This window comes from Leptonychotes weddellii, chromosome 10 (genome assembly GCF_054177405.1).
Source record: "Leptonychotes weddellii isolate Sample4059 chromosome 10, ASM5417740v2, whole genome shotgun sequence".
NCBI lineage: Eukaryota > Metazoa > Chordata > Mammalia > Carnivora > Phocidae > Leptonychotes > Leptonychotes weddellii.
Window position 1 is genome coordinate 93,392,363 of NC_138378.1, and position 13,239 is coordinate 93,405,601.

Sequence of the window (13,239 nt, forward strand, 5' to 3'; positions counted from 1 at the left end):
AATTCCATTTCTCAGAGCTTAGTCATTTTTTCAATATTGTGTCCCTTAGCCAGTGTTTTTATAACTGTTTCAGCTTAGCAGAATTGAGGAAACTATGACCAACCAAATAATAACAAAAACAAATCTATTGATTCTCTTTACATTTTGAGAATTCGAAATAGGGTATATCGCAGAGAATTATGTAGGTCAAGAAATCCTTGATTGAGCAATAATCTTATTTGGAATTTAATTTAGCTTCTATGAGATATTGCAGTGACCTAGAATTTAAGACACCAAGTTGTGAGACAGTGTTCAACTCGCTGTCAAGAACTGCTATTCCCCATGAAGCTGATTTTCTCTGTGTATCTATAGGTGATGGTAACCTGAAAAGTGAATTTTAACTATTCTCTCTAAGGAATTGCTGAGGAAATGAACAAAATTGTGACCCTAACAATGTGCCTGTATCCTTTTAAGAGTTTGTACTGCAAATGAATTCACAATAAAACAGAGATAAAGGGAGAAAAAAGTCCTCTAAATAATTTATACCAATTTGTCTTTTCCTAAAGAATTATGGACAAAACTCAGAAGGGTTCCATTGCTGCTTTTTCTTGTTCAATAAAATTCTGGAAGTGTTATATTTAATTTGCTTGGTCTAGAGAGGAATGAAAGTAGGGCTTTCCACTAATGCAGTAGCTTTGGACTGATTAGAGTGCATAAGCTTCACTAGGGAAGCTTGATAAGCATACAAGACCTATTTACATGGTATGGAGTGAGAGCTGAAACATGCATTTTAACATATGGCCTCCAGATTATCCTTTCAAGTCATGATCTCCTGTTGGCCACTGTTGGTTTCATTCAAATGAATATTAGGTAAATTCCTTTCTCTGGAATTGGCATACTATAAAGTCTTTTAGGAAGATGCTCAGGGGTTTTTGACAGTGAGACCTCAACCTCCTATAACAGGTTTTTTATAACCGAATTACACCTGAATATACCTGGCCAAAGCGTATAATGCCCATCAGAAGTACCATGAAGGTGTAAAATGTAGGTAACCTGCAGGCTGGTAAAACCAGCTGATCCTCCCAAGGAGATGTATGTAGTTGACCTGTTTTCAAGCTTTCAAAAGACAAGCTAATTCCATTTCTTTGTGTGTGCATGTATAGTGGCATGTTGAGAAATCAGTTTTGTATGATGCCATCATAACAACAAGTTCATAATTGTCTCCCACTCTTCCTTTAACACTAATAATGAGCAAGAAATGAGCAATGAAGGTCTTTCTCAGCTCAAACTGTCTCATGGCATTTTGGGGCTACTCACAGGTAATAATAAGAAATTCTATACTTCATTAGAATAAGCAGACACAAACCTAATTTAGTAAACATAACCTCCAGTACCAAATAATAATAATAATTAATAATAATAATAACTTTGAACTTGTTAAGTTCAGTCTTTCCCCCTCTGCAGCTAAGGTCTGCTTGTGAGCTGGCTGCTTGCAAAGAGAGAACAGAATGTGGTAGTTCCTCACTTTTCTCCTAAATTCTGCTTCTTTCCACCTCCTGAAATGGGCTAACAAGAATTTCCATCCTGTTAGAAAGGAAGAAAGAGAAGGAGAGGGGAAAATGTATTAAAAAGATCATATGTAACTGGTATAATTATAAGAGGACCTTTACTTTGTGAAGGATAGCTAGATTTTTAGGCAGATCTCTCTTTCTTAGACACTTCTATTAGCTCTTTGGAAACTTCCTGCCGGCCCTTCTACCCATACTTCTGAGAGGGCAAGCAACTCCTTTTATCTCTGGGTTTTCCAGTGTCCATGCCAAATGCTTTTTCTCTGTGGGTGGCCCTTCACTCTCCTAGATAGTTGCTTAGGCAAGATTTTAAATGACCCCAGGTCTCCATTGTTACCATAAGTCTGATCCCTAGATTTTACACAGCTTTGACCCATTCATTGTCAGGGGGTAGGAAATGAGGGTACTTCCAAAACATAACCCTCTGCTCTTCTGCCCAAGCTGCTTTAGACAACACTTAACTTAGTATTTGATGGCCAGTATATCTCTCTATCTCAGGGAAAATTTCCAAATTTATTGGTTTGTTATACAAAAACATATTATTTACAGAAAAAAACTTAACAATAAGCACTTTGGCATATCAATCACTTTATTTCCTAAGCAAGTATAAAAGGCACTCAATATGACAATTCTATGACAAAAATTACCTCCCTTCCAAAAAAAAAAAACAAAAAACAAATAAAAGACAGTATCTTTTGTGGTTTGTCTCCCTCTCTGGTTTCATCTTGTTTTATTTCTTAAGCATAGGAAAGAAACTGAGGCTTGCTGGAGGGGAGGTGGGGGGGATGGGGTGACTGGGTGGTGGGCATGAAGGAGGGCACGTGATGGAATGAGCACTGGGTGTTGTATGCAACTGATGAATCACTGAACTCTACCTCTAAAACTAATAATACACTATATTGTTAATTAATTGAACTTAAAATTTAAAAAAAGGAACCCCCCCCAAAAAAAAGACAGTCTCTTTTGGTCTATTCTATATAGTCCAAATTCACTCCTATTTAAATTCACTGAAAAGTGTGCAATATATCCTAACACTTCCTTAATGGGAGATGTAACCTAGTTTTTCACTCCTACTTTGCTTACCTTCTTTCAAAAATTATTCATGTAATACTCATTCTCTGTGAAATCAAATACCTAACAAAGAGGACAACATGTTGTTTATACTATTAACATTCTCTTCTATGTTTTCTTTTTACAACTAGGCTAATATTGTTTTCTCTCTTTTTCATTATAAACTTTTGGAGAAATAAGGCATGAATTTTGTGCCTAAGAAAGTTTTATGGGACTTTCTTGAGTTATAGGGGAATGGGATATGTAATATTATGAATTATAGTTAGATTATGTAGAATCCCAATGTATATACTTTTTAATTTCCCTTTGTTTCTTTTGCATTAGCTAGGACTTCCAGTATGATGTTGAAAAGAAATAGTGAGAGTAGGCATTGTTGCCTTATTCCTAATCTTAGTGAGATGTTAGATATAGGTTTTTTGCAGGTATTGTTTATCAACTTGAGGATTTTCCACTCTATTCCTAGTTTAATGAGAGTTTTGTCATGAATTGGGGGCTGGACTTCGTTCAATACTTTTCCTGTATCTAATGATATGATTGTATGATTTTTCTTTTTTATCTGTTGATGTGATGGATTCATTAATTGATTTTCAAATGTTGAACCAGCCTTGTCTATCTTGGATAAATCCTATTTGGTTGTATTGTATAATTCTTTTATACGTTGTTGGATAGATTTACTAATATTTTATTGAGGACTTTTGCATCTTGCATTGTTTTTATCTCATTTTGGTATTATGATAATGCTGGCCTCATATTATTAGTTAGAAAGTATTTTAATACCCATCCCCAGATTAGGAAAGAAGAAATAAAATTGTATTTGTTCACAAATAACATGATGTAGAAAATTTGAAAGAATCAACAGAAAGGTTGATCCTGGTTCCTACAATGTTACAGGATATAAAGTTAATACATAAAAGCCAGTTGCTTTCCTACACAGTGGCAACGAACAAATGAGATTTGAAATGAAGAATGCATACCATTTAATTAGCATCCCAAAAAATGAAATACTTATGTATAAATCTAACAAATTTGTACAAGATCTATTTGAGGAGAACTACAGAAACTCTGATGAATTAAATTAAAGAAGAACTAAATAAATGGAGAAATATTTCATGTTCACGAATAGGAAGACTAAATATTGTCAGGATGTCAGTTATACTTGATCTATAGACTCAAACAAAATCCCAGCCAGTTATTTGGTGGATATTGACAAGCTGATTCTAACATTTATATGGAAGGGCAGAAGACCCAGAATAGTCAACAGAATGTTGATAGAGAAGAACAAAGTTGGAGGCCTGATGCTACATGACTTCTAGGCTTACCATAAAGCTACAGTAATCAAGGTAATATGGTATTGATGAAAGCATAGGTAAATACATCAGTGGAACAGAATAGAGAGCACAGAAATAGAGTTACATAAATATACCAACTTATCTTTGACAAAGGAACAAAGGTTATACAATGAAGCAAAAATAGTCTTTTTAAGAATTGGTGCTGGAACAACTGGATATCCACATGCAAAAAAAAAATAATAATAAGTCTAGACTCAGACCTTGTATCCTTCACAAAAATTAATTCAAAATGGATTATAGACCTAAAAGTAAAATGCAAAACTATAAAACTTCTAGAAGATAAACATCAGAGAAAACCTAGATGATACTGGGTATGGAGATGACATTTTAGATACAACACCAAAGGCAAGATCCATGAAAGAAATAATTGATAAGTTGGACTTTATTAGAATTAAAAATCTACTCTTCTGCAAAAGACAATGTTAAGACAAGGAGAACACAACCCATAGATTTAAAGAAAATCTTTGCAGAAGACACATCTGATAAGGGAGTGTTATCCATAATATACAAACTCTTAAAACTCAACTATAAAAAATAAACAGCACAGTTAAGTAATGGGCCAAAGACCTTAATAGACACTTCACCAAAGGTATACACATGGCAAAAAAAGGAAAAAAATATGAAAAGATACTCCACATCATGTGTCATCAGGGAAATGCAAATAAAACAACAATGAGATACAATTATACAACTGATAGAATGGCCAAAATCCAACACACTGACAATACCAGATTCTGGTGAGGATGTGAAGCAACAGGAACTCTCACCCATTGCTGATAGGAGTGTACAGTGGTATAATGACTGTGGAAGACAGTTTGGCACTTTCTTAAAAAACTAAGCAGACTCTTACCTTACAGATCCAGCAATCGTGCTCCTTGGAATCTGCCCAAAGGGACTAAAAACATGTCCACACAAACCTCTACACAGGAGTGTTTATAGCATCAGTCTTATGCATACTTGCCAAAACTTGGAAGCAACCAAGATGTCCTTCACTAGGTGAATGGATAAATAAACTGTGGTTACATCCAGACAATGGAATATTATTCAGTGCTAAGAGAAATGAGAAAAGACTCAGAAAACTTAAATGTGTATTACTAAGTGAAAGAAGTCAATCTGAAAAGGCTATATACTATATGATTCCAACTATATGACATTCTGGAGAAGGTGAAACTATGGTGACAGTAAAAAAAAAAAAAAAGTCTGTGGTTGCCAGGGATTGGGAGAGGGAGGGATGAGAGCACAGGATTTTTAGGGCAGTGAAACTACTCTATATGCTTCTACAATGTTGTATATATGTCACCGTACATCTATTCAAATGATTTCTGCCCTTAAGACCTCAAAGTTGGGAAGTTTGCCAGAGAAGACTAGTACAATATAGTTTTAAAAACATTGACTTGGAGGACCAGAAACAACGTCTGACTCGAATGGAAACCAGTTCTGAGACATTGTAAAAATCACTTGCCCTTTCAGTTTCCTTATCTGTGTGGCCTGAAAGACCTCTAATATTCCTTTGAACTCTGAAATTCTATGATTCCACAAGATATAATTATTTCACATTTTTTGATGTGTGGAAGTATAGACAGGTTTGTGCTTCTCTTTGGTGCTGGTCAGTATTGTTCTGCTTCTTCAAGTGTATGATTTTCTGCCTATCCTGTTTCTTCTTGTCATCGTCGTTCTCCTGAGGGAACAGTTTGTACTTTGATTACAGACAGCAAAGGCCATCCATGAGAGAGTACAAGTTGCCTGAGGAGAAGACTGGCTCCACTGGATGTTTCTGATTTATTAATAGCTGTGACTTAATGTGAACAGAAGAGCGATTGCTATGTAGAAAAAGAATGAAGAAACACTGGTGGCCAAAATGACATTTATTTTATTTTTTTAAAAAGACTTATTTATTTATTTATTTGGCAGAGAGATAGAGAGCACGAGCAGGGGGAGAGGCAGAGGGAGAGGGAGAAGCAGACTCCCTGCTGAGCAGGGACACCCCCCACCCCAGGATCATGACCCGAGCCAAAGGTAGACACTTAACTGACTGAACCACCCGGGCATCCCCAAAATGACATTTAGAATAAGTGGTGTGTTTCACAGGACCACTCTGGGGATAATTTCTTCTTCAAAAAGTGTTCAAACAATCCAGCAGAAGCCAAATACTGTTACTCACTGTCCACTCATATATGTGCGTGAATGTGTATGGATTTAACAAAAGGAGCACTTGTGTGTAGGTGTGTGTATTTATGTGCACTCCTTTTTAAAATCAAAATAACTAGTGTAATTTTAGGAATAATGTTGGCAATGGCACTGTGCACTCTCAGTTTAAAGGGGTTGTGGTAAATTTGATCAGTTTCCTATTATGGCCAGGTATAAACTTCCTACAGTTAGAAAAATAAAGCCATCTGCTAACTAAAAATAACTTAATAGGGGCAATTTCTCCTCAGGATAATTCTGAACGTGTGGTCCATCAAAATCCATATCACAAATAAACTAAATAAATTAAAGAATAATATAAAAATAAGGCAGCTGAACCAATTTAACATGGTAAATGAAATATTTCTTATTCAATGAAAAAATAGCTTATGTCAATCCTGGATCAATCCTTCACTTCCAGAAATGCCACACCTGAACTGAATTACAAAAGTAAATAATACAAGACTGAATTAACAGTTTCAAACATGAGATTACTGAGTTTTGCGTTTTGCCATCCCTTAGTGGCACTTCACCTTGAATTTCATCTTCATAGGCCTTGAACTTGGCCAGGGCCCACCACCCCGGAAATCTTAGTTTCAAGCAGCAAGGTGCAAACTAGCTTAGGAGTGGCACTGGGGAGCCTGCCTGGGTACATTCTACTGTTCCTGGGCTTCAACTTTATTATCTTTCTATGTCTCTCCTTTCATCCCGAAACTACCTTAGAGCGGCAGCATTACAGGTCCCTACGGTGCTTGAAGTTTATAGGGATGTGTCACATTAAAGAAGTGTCCTACAGCATCTCCATTCCTGGCAATTAACACTTTCCACCTTGGAAAGATGATCAGCAACTTGAGTGCCATAGAATGTCCTGTGTCCCCGGGTTAGGAGCACTGACTTCCCTGCCGCTCTGGTTGAAGTTGAGTTGGCCACCACAAACTTTACCCCATTATATCTACTGTGCTTTTATTCACCTTGACTTTCATACTCAGCTCAAGGATTTTTATAAGAGCTAAAGACTAAAAGACTGAGACATCAGGGGCACAGGTCTCCTAATCATCAGCAAGGATAGACAGTAATTGGGCACCATCTGAGTGGAAGGTTTTAGTCCCAGCTCCTAACAATTCTAAGGTATTTTTATATTTCAGGATTCAATATCTCCCTGTAGGAGAAAGATAACTCACCATTTGTCTCCAAGGTATTCTAGCATCTCCTCTCTTCTTTCTCCAACTCATTCACTGTGTTCCAGCATGCCAAGCTCTTTTCTGAATGGCATGTCCTCATACACCTTGACTTCACATCTGCTTCTGTCTAAAATAATAAGATTCTTATCTCTGCTTGCTGAAATACTAATGGGCCATTAAGATCCATTATTTCTTCTGTGACACTTTCCAGACACTCTTAGATAGAGATGACTTCCTTCCCATCAGGCTAATATAGCACTTGGGGGTACCTATTCTATTATAACTCTTAGCACATTACATCATAGATATTTATTTGTATGTTTCCTTGAGTATGAATTCCTGTAGGACATGAACCACATTGGTCCATCCTTGAATCCTACTGAACATCACAGGGCCTGGCACTCAGTAATGAAAGAGTGAAAGGAGAAAGCAGTAAGGAATATTTTTTGCCTTTAGCCTTCAAATTGGTGTAAGCTTCTGGAAGTTGCTTGAATTTTTCATTCCTGGATTGTGTTTTTAGGATTATTTTTGTTCTTCGGATATTCATGTTTTAATACCATGAATGCTTCTTAGGTTTTTCCAAGCACAACACTCATCAGAAATAACATTGTACAATGATTTCTAATTACTGCTAATTGTCATTAATAAAAGAAGTTTTAAAACAACAAAATTAAATTAATATGGGGTTTTACTTTAACAGGGATATAATTTATATCTCCAGCCTGGAGTCTTCACTAAACCTCAGACTTTGTAACCAAAAATTTCCTTGATATTTCTACCTAAATGCTAACATCTCAAACTTAACATGTCCAAAATTGGGCCCCTAATCTTCCCCTTCAGATGTGCTTCTTCCTCAGCCTTCCTTCCCTCAGTAAATGACATGGCTTCTCTTTCAGTTTCTCAGGCTAAACACCTGTATTCATCCTTGACTCATCCCTTCTCCGATTCATCAGGAATACCGTCAGTTCATTTTAAAATACATCTAAATTCTGACTGCCCTTACCATTTCCCTCATCATGAACTCTTTTCAAGACATCATCATTTCCCACCTAGGTGATTCTCGTAGCCTCCTAAATGGTCACTGGTTTCTGCCTGTGTCCCTGCCTCACAGTCTATGTTCCACATGGAAGCAGAATAATCTTACTAAAATATAACCTAGATGATGTCTTTTTTCTGCTCAAAACCCTTCAGGAATTCCAAGTTGTACTTGAGGCAAAAGCCAATGTCTTCTCAATGACTTACAGGCCCTAAACAATGTAGCTTCGTCTTCTATTTTCCTCTCTAACCATGTCTCTCACTACTTTTCTCCTGGTTTACTCCCTTTCGACTATATCAGCCTCCCTCCTTACCTCACACAAGCCAGATGTATTCCCACTTCAGGGCAGTTGTTCAATATCACCACTTCACCTGGAATCTTCTTCACATAACAACTATATGGTTCAATCCTTTACCTTCTTCAGGTCTTTGTTCAAACGTCAGCCTCTTGTGAGATCTTCCCTTGTCACTCTATCTAAAACTACAACACCCCCACTGATTGTGTCCTCTTCCTTATTTTGTTCATTGTCTTGTCTTAGCGTTTTATATCATTAACATGCTATATACATTACTTATTTGCTTTGTTATTTCTTTATCCAAACTAGAATACAAACTCTGTAAAACACAATTTTTTTTGTTTTATTTCCAAGGTATGATCCCAGATTCTAAAACAGTGCCTGACATAATTGACACTCAGTAAATATTAGTTGGATAAAAAAATGAAGTATACAATGTGCTTTTATTTCTGAATGCATAAATAAAATTATTTTAGTCTTGTTTTCAGTTCCAGTTCTCTAATACTATACACTACACTCCAAAGTAGAATCTTCCCTCACCCATAATAAGGGTATAGAAAAGTTAGAAATCTAATAGTTAAAGAATTTTTGGACAGAGAGAGCCCATTTAAAAGCAGAAAGAGGGAAAGGTATCTACTTTTCAAGTCAAGGCTAGGAAGAAAGGATTCCATAGGACACTTGGAGAGTTTAAATGACACATGCAGTGATCTAATTTATGCCTTGGAAACTTAAAAGTTTGAGAGGTTGGTTGAGGTATATTTCCATCTCAGAGAGAGGTACCAGTTTAGTACATGCAGTTCTGATGAAGAGTTAAGGGAGAGTATCCCAGAGGTGGACCATGTGCATGAAAGAAAAATCCAGTTGGAAACTCCTTAAAGGAGTTTTACCCACAAGGGTCAACTGAGCCCCAGCAGAGATATGGTCTGTGTGGAAGTTGACCACCAAGCAGCCAACCAGTGAGGAGTGTATCCTCTACATCAAGGGAACTTCAGGGGAGGGATGCCAGACAATAAGGATCTCTTCTAAGAATCCATGAGTGTGTTGTGAAAGACAGTGGCAACTTGAAATATGTTCAAAGCTCAGAGAGCATTACAATTATTCACAATAATAGATGTCAAGTGAGAACTTTTCCTGCGCATTTTCTTCTCTCATCTTCTCTCACTTATCAGCCCTGGTGGGGCCAACAACCACTGTTGGGGAGATGCAGAAGATGAGGAGGGAAAAAGTGATTCTGTCACCTGCACCCCATTCCTACTGGTGCAGGATCAGGTCAGGACTTAGGAGATGCTGGAATCAAGAAGGTTAAAATTTTATTACTACATTAATGGATATGTTAATTACATAAATTGATTTCAATTTCTGAAAATGACACCAAAGTCATGAGACTACTGAATTTCATCTCAGGGGCAGGAGGAGATATTAACCTTACAGAATAAACTTGAAGCAAGAATGAGAATTGAAAAACTAAGTTGCTTGTAATTCTATCCCATGAAACATGTTTTCCCAAAGATATTGTTACATATTCATTGAGAACCAAAACAATGTTCTCAGTATAATCATTTCTATAGAAAATACTTGTATTTTTTGCATATGAAACATTACCCTATGAAAATTTTCTTATCAAGACTCAATTTCCTTCCTAATAAAATTTGTTCAACTTTCACACACAAGAAAATCTTTGCTCTTACCTCACTCCTCTTCTTGACCAAGGAGAAAAAATACCTATGCTTCAAAAATGTCACCAATACAAGGGAAAGACAACTGTGCTCAGTGTGTAGGTAGACTATAACAACAATTAACTGACCTCGGTGAATAGGAGAAATTAACCCACCTGTTCAGATCACTCTATAAGAATACCACCAAGCTTAACAGAACAGTGGCTTTCAATGCTGTGGGATAAATTATAACTTGCTAACAAAGCACCTAAAATTGCTAATGCAAAGCATAGTCTAAGTATAGTCTTCAGATTAAAGGGAGTAGAACTATGATTTATTCTGCATTGTTCGGATCATGTTGAGTTTCATTCTCAGTGTTGTATTATAATAAGGAAGAAGCCAATCTAAAGTACCTACAGAAGAAGTAATCCAAGAAACTGTAATTTAATGAACATTAAAGAACAGAACTAAGCAAAAACCTGAAGGTTGACTTCATTTCAAAATGCTGCCATATAGAAGAAAAAAGGCATACTACAAAAAAGACAATTCAAACAGCCAAGAAACAGAGGAAAATATGATCAACTTCAGTAATCACTCAGGACATGCAAATTAAAATTATACTCACTATAAAGGGCAAAATTTTTAAATCTGATAGTACAAATGTTGGAAGGATGTAAAGCAAAAGGAAATTTTGTGCACTGCTGGTGGGAATGAAAATTGGAATAAAAACTTTAGAGAACATTTTGGCAATATCTAGTAAAATATGATACATGTATCCCATCACAGAGAAATTACAGTCGTGGGTATATATCCTACAGAAATTATATACTTACATATTCAAGACACATGTACAATGATGTTTAGTGGCTTTAGGAATAAAAGCAAATTAATTGTGGTGTATTTATACAAAGGTATACCATAGTGCACCAAAAATGAACAGACTACTATTATACAGCATCATGGTCAACTCTTACAACTATAAAACTGAGTTCAAAAAGCAAGACACAAAATAGCACAAATAGAATGATTACATTTAAATTAAGTTCAAAGACAGATAAAATGTGTAAGTGGTAAAATTACAAAGAAAGACACGGAAATTCTTACACACCCAGTCAGAATACCAACCACTTCCACAGAAAAAGGATGGAGGAGGATGGGAGGAACACATACACATCTTTTGAGTGCTGACAGGGTTTCGTTTCTTGATTTGTATGGTGGTGACATGTATGCCCACTTTAGAATCATTCAGTACACTCTTCTATATTAGTGTTATAATTAGAGACCATGTAGGCAAAGCGGTGATCACTTCAAATGTTAAAAACATGAGAAGGCATAGTTGTTCTCTATCATGTAAGGGTTGGAAATTGTATGCTGGAGTACCTGCTGACAGTGATACAAACTCCATACCAATGAAGAATGTACTTTCTAATACTTAGAGCAATCCATACAGAAAATGAGTTGCTTCCGGTCCTTTGATCTTCCTGTCACCCGAGAATTCAAGCGGGTTCTAGATGATCACCATTCAGAACTATGGAAAGAATGTGTGATGCGGGTGTAGGTACGACTTTGGTAAATTCCCTTTGACATTCTTGAATTTTATAATTCAAGCATTTTGTTCTAACCATGCTCAACTGACCTGATAAAACTCATCCTGAACATTCTCCTGCTTGTTACATAGAACATTTGCTGGGGATGTGTCATACCTTGTTCAGGATTTGAAGCTCTGGCTGTCTTGTTAGTTTCTCACCTCTGCTTTAAGGATTACAAATTTAAGACATTTAAAGAAATGAAAATCTAACGAGTGTTGTCATCTAGTAGGTGCTCCTTTGACCTAAAGGTCAGAATGTACAATTTAAATCAATGCTGTACATGAAGGTCAGCTGCAAAAATATGGGAAGAAAGGTCATTGTGCACTTCACTCCTCCAAAATTAAATACTTAAAGTACAAAAAGGGGCCCTGAAAAACATACTATTTTCTTCTTATTTGGCCAAATTATTTTTAAATGTAAAACTGAAGTAACTTCCTTGTCATTTATAGTTCCTAAAAGTACATGAAGCTTTCCTGAAATATAAAACATTGGAAATTGATTCCTCCATGAAGCAAACTTTAAGTAGATGAAATAAACGGAAAAAAAAGTGGGAAGGAAAATGAATTAGCAAACATTGACAGGAATATAACAATGCCAAGAAAACAAGTAGAATTTAATAAATTCTACTTGAGATGCTTTGTCTATTTAGGGAAAAATAAATACTGCCTAAAACAATTTTTCTCTGTTTAGTTTCGAGAGAGGATGAATTAATATTTGAATTGTTCTCTGGTTGTTTTGCCATATGTGATATGTCTAGGAAGCAATAATTTCTTTGAATAAATCTGTTTCCACATATAAAAATGATTAGAAGTTCAATCTGATAATAAAGTTAGCATATCTCAGTAGTTAGGGAGGATAATAAGGAAAGCAGATGCACAGTTGTGTATCAGTCAGGATGGACTAGGTTATTGTACACTTACGAATGACTCTCAAATCTTAGTACTTTAAGTTAATAAGGTACAGTATATTTCTCACTTATATACCACACATCCATTGTAAGTTGCCTAAGACCTCTGCTCCATGCTCTTCAGTTTTGCCTCAATTCAATATCTCAAATGCTATCAGGTTCTATGTCTAAGGGAAAGAGACTTTTTTTTTTTTTAAAGATTTTCTTTATTTATTTGAGAGAGAGAGAATGAGAGACAGAGAGCATGAGAGGGAGGAGGGTCAGAGGGAGAAGCAGACTCCCTGCCGAGCAGGGAGCCCGATGCGGGACTCGATCCCGGGACTCCAGGATCATGACCTGAGCCGAAGGCAGTCGCCCAACCAACTGAGCCACCCAGGCGCCCGGGAAAAAGACTTTTGAAGGTTTTTAATCTGAGAAGAATGCCC